The 6894-nt window shown below is 29.4% G+C and overlaps 1 long non-coding RNA gene across 2 annotated transcripts; it reads left to right on the top strand.

Annotated features, from left to right (window-relative positions):
* The first annotated feature begins 2619 nt into the window (after positions 1-2619).
* LOC112802531 (uncharacterized) lies at positions 2620-4687 on the top strand. 2 transcript variants are annotated; one of them, XR_003202421.3, is made up of 3 exons: positions 2622-3100; positions 4070-4113; positions 4447-4687. It is a non-coding gene; the product is annotated as an uncharacterized lncRNA (long non-coding RNA). The 2 variants fall into 2 exon arrangements; XR_011862758.1 differs by lacking the exon at positions 4070-4113 and having other exon boundaries at positions 2620-3100.
* The last annotated feature ends 2207 nt before the right edge of the window (positions 4688-6894 follow it).

The following is a 6894-nucleotide window of genomic DNA, read 5'->3' as shown; positions in this document are numbered from 1 at the left end:
TTTTGCACTTTTGGCCTATTTATCTTAACAAGTTAATCCTTCTATGACTTATACTGGTAAATACTATGTGTTTACAATATTACTCAGCTAAAAAGAAATGTATATTTAACTCCCTTTTAAATTTAGGAGCTTTTTTATTGTAAAATATTATTAAATAGTTAAATATAAAGACCACAATTACTAAAGACTATCTCTTATTTGTCTCATAAAAATTTAAAGTAAACTACCAAAAATATATTTGAATTATTTTGGTACTGATAAAAATATTTTCGAATTTTGTTATTAACACAAATGTCCTAAAATAATTTAAAAATATACCAAAAATATCCGATCGTGGTTCACTTACCAATGTTAGTGTTTCACTTGCCACATACAAAGTTTTGTTTATCACATAACTTTTTTTCGCTAATTGTAAATTAAAATTTAAAATCATAATAATAAGTTGAAATAGAAAAGATTCACTTCTTAATTGTGTGGGATTTAATTCATTAGAGAAAAATAGGAATTACAAATACAATCATATTACATGTATATAAAAATTAACTACTTGTATATAATACATGTTAAAATACAAAATATAAAATAAAAAATACCTAGTGGTAAGAGAATTCTCTAAAATATTTTCGAAAGATATCCCTGAGTTTTCTCATTAGCGAGAGATAGAGTTTACCATAGACCTTGTGCTAGGAGCGGGACCAATCACTATGCACCCTACCGTTGGAACTCGCAAAATTGAAGTTTCAAATGGAAGAACTATTAGAAAAGAAGTTTATCCATCTGAGTGCGTCACCATGGGGAGTCTCAGTTTTGTTGGTAAAGAAGAAGGATGGCAGAATGAGGTTGTACATAGACTGCTAGCAGCTAAACAAGATCACTATCAAGACAAGCACCCTCGGACAAGGATTGATTATCTGATGGACAATTAAGACGAGCAACCATCTTCTCAAAGATAGATCTGAGATCAGGGTATCATCAAATTCATATAAGGGAAGCCAACATACCTAAGACTACTTTTAGAATCAGATACGGTCATTATGAGTAAACAGTTATATCTTTTGGACTAACTAATGCTCCTATTATGTTCATGGACTACATGAATTGGATTTTTTTTCCTATCTAGATAAGTTTGTATGGTCTTCATCAACGACATACTTATCTACTTAAAGACAGAGAAGGAGCATGAGGAACGCCTAAGGACTCTACTGTAGATTCTGAAAAAAAGGAAGTTGTATGTAAAGCTTTTAAAGTATAAGTTTTAGGCCAAAGAAGTGAAGTTATTAGGACACATAGTACCCTAAGGAGGCATAGGTATGGATCCCTCCAAGATAAAAGTAGTGTTAGAATGGGAGCGGCCTACGACCATCACAAAGATTCGTAGTTTTCTCAGATTGGTTGGATACTACTAGAGATTTATTAAAGAGTTTCACAAATAGCGTTGCGTTTGGCTTAAATCACAAGAAAGGAAATTCCTTTTGTTTCAATGGATGAGTATAAGGAAAGCTTCAGAACTTTGAAGGAGAAACTAACTTTGGCATCATTTCTAGTGTTACTAGATCCTCAAGGACCATTTGATGTATACTGCGATACCCCATTAAAAAGTTAAGGATGTGTGCTGATGCAGAATAAGAATGTCATAGCTTACGCTTCACGTCAGTTAATGAAAATTGTACTTTTGTTGATTACATCTATTGTCTTGCTCATCGATTACAATAAACATTTGTTTCAGTAGCCAAAGAGGTTTGTTATGTTCATTAAATTGTGACTATTTCTCACCAAAGTCATGATCAGTTAAGGGTAGCTCAAGTAAACAATATTGCAAACTTAATTGCTAATGATATGATTGTGATAGGCAGTGGAGTTAATCAAATTGGTACTTTACAAAAAGCTGGAGATACTAAATACGAGTCTTATTTGAATTATGTACATAGCTTGCTATGCATATTTGATGCTGCTTGTGAAGTTCTTGAAAAACGCAATAAAAAAGATAATTTTTCTACCCGTGGTGATGTTTGTACATCTATTAAATTTCTCTTTATTTTGCATTTGATGAGAAATATTTTGAAAGTTGATAATGATCTTTTCCTTGATTTGTAATGAAAAAATTAAGACATTAAATGATTTAGCTTTGACTTCTACTACCAAGACTTTAATCCAAAGAAATGCGATAATAAGAATGAGAGACTTTCATAAAAGAAGTTACATTATTTTATGAGAAACATGAAGTTGAAATTCCTAATATGAATGCATTGCATATTCCTAAAAGAGGTCAACTCTTAAAATTATTGATCAGATTTCAATGGACCATAATTATCGTGTTAATTTATTTCTTGCTACAATTGGCATACAATTGCAAGAGTTTAATGGAACATTCAATGATAATATAATGAAATTGCTTGCTTTAAATTCAACTTTAGATTTCCAAGATAATTATAAGTTCTTTAACATCGATAAAGTATGCAAATTAGTAGAACGATTTTATCTGGCACTACAAAAAAGGTTTAAAATGACATTTATATTACGGAGATTTTAAAGAACCGCCGTAATATCCAGACATTATGACATTTTTGGTTGTTGCCATAATTGACTGTGTATTTAATGGCAATTCTGGTGATTAAAACCGCCATTATCCCACATATATAAAAGGAAAATGCAATCCCTAATTGAAACACTGCATATATGTATGATGGCTCGCTCAATCTCCCTTCTATCTCTCCCTCGTCCTCGTGCTCAATCCATCGCTACCGCCACTTTCACCCTCCACCATCGCTTCCTCTTCAACAGAATCAAAGGTTCCAAGCCAAACACCTTGTTTCCTTAATGTACGACGATAGCGGATCTTCTTTCAGATCTCGGATCTTCTCCCGTGACATCTCCTCCGGCGACGATCTCCTTTGGCAACATCTCTTCCCATGGTAATCTCCTCCGGTGATGTCACCTCTAGCTTCCTCTCTTTTCCATCCTAGCTCTGCGCCTTCTTTGCCAAAATCCTCAACGCCTCCCTCAGTGTCTTCTTCGATGACATCTCTCTATTGAAGATCTGTAAATCCAAACCATCACAAACAGAACAAGCACAACTCTCACCTACTTCTTCTGTTCTTCTGTAAGTACTATAGATCTCTCTCATCCTTTCTCTTGTCCCTTCTTTAATTTTTTATTTTATTTTTGCGGTATAACAATATAATTAATTACTATTTGTTCTTGTGTTACTAGTTCAATTTGATTAATAATTAAGGTTAAGAATGACATCTTAATTGTATGGTTGTTAGGGTTTTGAGAGACAGGAATTGTAGCTTATTGTGTTTTGAGCACCATGTGTTTGTTTTTATGTGTGTGTGATGGTTAATGTATCTAAATTGGTACTTTTGTATATCAGCTTCTATTGTGCTTCTAAATTGGTGGTTAACAATCGAATTCTTTTCAGATTTGTATGTAGAATGTCATTGATTTTGTGACTTGTTTCTGTTATTTAGGATTAGGAGTTGAATTATGTAAATTTAGATATAATTCGTTTAGACGGTTTTTGTCTTGTGCACAAGTCATTCTTGAGATTAGATAGTAGATTCACAAACTAATTTTCTTCTTAGATACTAGAGATAGAAATGTCTCTGCTTATAACAGTGAACTTCATTATTACTCTATGAATCTGTGTTATATCGATCCATGCTTATAGGTGAAATTTAGGACCATTATCTAAGTTTATCATGAAAAATATCAACAAATAGATGAATTAAAAGGAGAATTTGAAAAATTGTATCTAATTATATAGGATACCAATATCTTTTTGAATTAATAACTACAATTGAATCATATTTTTTTCAGATATTAATTATTAAGGACAAATAATGAATTAATACCACTAATATTCTGAATTGTTATACAAAAATACTGAGTTTACGTATAAGATTAGTCACTATGGATTTATATGTGATAAAAAGATGAGTGGGGATATATGCAGTATGTATTAAATTGTTAGGTTGATCATATGAGAACAAAGATTGTATGCTAATTAATCCTCTTTAGTTTTCTCAAAGAAAGTAGGATTAAACTGAAATTAATTCTACATTTACAGGTACTTGACAACATGTATCAAAGTAAATTGCTAGAAATGATTAGGTGAGCCCATGTTTTTGAGAGGCAAGCTGATGGAAGTGTGCATGGAAATATGGATACATGCATTTTTTCTTCTCCCATTTCCTCTTTTTATATTGTCAACTGTTAGATTTTATATATGGATATATGCATAATCATATTGCTTCTGCAGATCAAATCCTTTGATTTCTTTCACTGGCCACTATGTTATATACATGAATATATAAACAAGATTACTATTTGGCTGTTCTTAATTCTCATTTTTTTGTTTAAATTTATTTTGTGTTGTCCAAGTTAATGGTTTATTTATTTATTTATTCTTTTTTATTTTATTTTCAAATTATATTTTTGTTGTAGGAATTGGATAAAAAAAGTGAGATTCCATTGCCAAAGGAGTTAGAAAGTAGATCTTTTGAAGCGAATAATAGAGAAGCGTGATTTTTTTTATGATAGAGACTTGATGTATTAAGAGTTACATATTAAGACTTTCAATGCTTTATTTGTATAGGAGTTATTTTTTTATTTCCAATACTAAAAAAATTATATATTATGTTTAATATTTTATTTATGAGTTATGTAATATTTTGTTGATGAGTTATGATTTCTTGTTATTGTGAAATTTTAAATAAAAAAATTATTTGTTTAACACGGTAAAAATTATCTTTTTAAACAATTAAAAATGTCATTTTTATCCCGTAAAAAGGGCAGTTTGTAACTGCATTTTAAACAACATGAAATGCCATTTTAACCAATAAAAATGGCATTGTTAGGGTAAAAATGACATTTTAAAAATGCCATTTTAACCAACTAAAAGTCACTTTGTCAGGGTAAAAACGGCGATTCAAAAACGCCGTTTTAACCTATCAAAAAACCGCCGTTTTAACCAATTAAAACGCCACTCTGTCAGGGTAATAATGGCGGTTCAAACTGCCATTTTAACCTATCCAAAAATGCTGTTTTAACCAACCAAAACGCCACTCTGTTAGGGTAAAAACGACGGTTATAGCCGCCATTTTAAACAATTCAGAAACCGCCATTTTATACGGAAATAATGGCAGTTACAAAACGCCATTTTAACCCTTAAAAAACCGCCGTATTAACCTTGGGTAATTGTGGCGGTTTTCTGAAAACTGCCGTAATAACCATAATGGTGCCCAGAATAACGGCGTTTTTTGGGGGCGTCATTTTCGATAATAATGACGGTTCTAACCACCATAATTACCAAAAATAACTGCCGTTTTAACCCTTTTTTGTAGTGTGGATGACTTCAATGATTAAAAGAAATTTTACGTTATAATATAAGCTTAACATTATGAACTTGATGATTTTGATCATGGTGAATTGATGAACTTGCGAACAATTTTCGAGTTATGTCAAGGGTTAATAAAAACAAAAAGTCTTTAAATATCCTTTGATTGATCGTTTAATAGACTTAGAATAAGAAAATAGAAGTAATTCTTGCTATGAATATTGTGAATAAGAAGAAGTCTTTAACTATCAATATTAATTGTGAATAAGATATAAAATTAATGATTATTAATAATAGACTTTAACTTATTAATTACTATTAATTGTGAATATTGTGAATAACAAAAAGTCTTTATCTATGAATATTGTGAATAATAATAGACTTAGAAACAAAATAGAAAATGAATTCTTGCTAATTGTCTCCTAATTAATTTACATTGAGAAGAAGATTGTTAAAATATTTGATATGAATTCTGTTATCGATAAATTTTACGATATGAAAAATCCTCGTGTACCAATGCGCTAGTAAAAGTTACATACATAATTTTGCACTTTATAATATATTCCATCAATATATTTTTGTAATGTATTTTATATTATATAACTTATTTGTATAGACCTTATTTCATAGTTGTAAGAGGCGGATCGGACTAGTCGGTTCGACCGAAAAATCGGTAAACCTGACTCTCGACCAATTCAGTCTAGTGATATGACTATTTAAGGATTAAAACCGATGAGAATCGGTCAAAATCGGTCCAATCGAATCACTCTAGAGAAAATTCTAAAATTGTTAAAGATGTGGATTGAGCACCTGGGTCCTCCTTGTTACTGCATGCTCCCCTTGCCACTGAGTTATGTCATTCCTTGTTACTTTATATGCTAATTATTAATTACATAGTAAAAACATACAATAATTTTATTAATATTATTTTAATTTTATACTCACTTATATTTAAATTAATTATAATTTTTATTATTCATAATTATTAATATAAATGTTATTAAACATATATAAATAAAAATATCAAATATTTTTATTAATTACAATATCATTATCCTTTTTATGATTTTATGATATTTATTAAATATTATTTTTTAATAAAAATAATATAATAAATATAAACTAATTAGTTAGTTATAGAAATAAAAATAGTTACTTTAATATGAAAATAAAATTAAAAAACTTTTATTATAAAAAGATACTAGAATTTTATATATTTATTTAATGATAACTGAATTATAATTTGTTGAAACTTGATTGTTTTTAAAATATTAATAAAGATATTTATTTTTAAATTTTAATTTTAGATTTTTTATTATTTTATATTTTTTATTTATGTAAAATCGATTCTATCGATTCAACTAATAATTTATTGGTTGAATTAATAAATCAATAAACTAATAACTTTCGATCGTTTCAATCACCGGTTCGATTCTTATCTACTTAATATACTAAAATTGGATTTTCCCTCAACTACTAAAGGTGACGTGTCGATCTCTCATGCCTCCGTTTTCCCTCCAAAACGAATAAAAATTTTTTTCTATTCTAAATTATTT

This window comes from Arachis hypogaea, chromosome 1 (assembly GCF_003086295.3).
Source record: "Arachis hypogaea cultivar Tifrunner chromosome 1, arahy.Tifrunner.gnm2.J5K5, whole genome shotgun sequence".
Taxonomy (NCBI): Eukaryota; Viridiplantae; Streptophyta; class Magnoliopsida; order Fabales; family Fabaceae; genus Arachis; species Arachis hypogaea.
The sequence above is the reverse complement of the archived record's forward strand: the minus strand, read 5'-3'. Positions and strand labels throughout refer to the sequence as shown.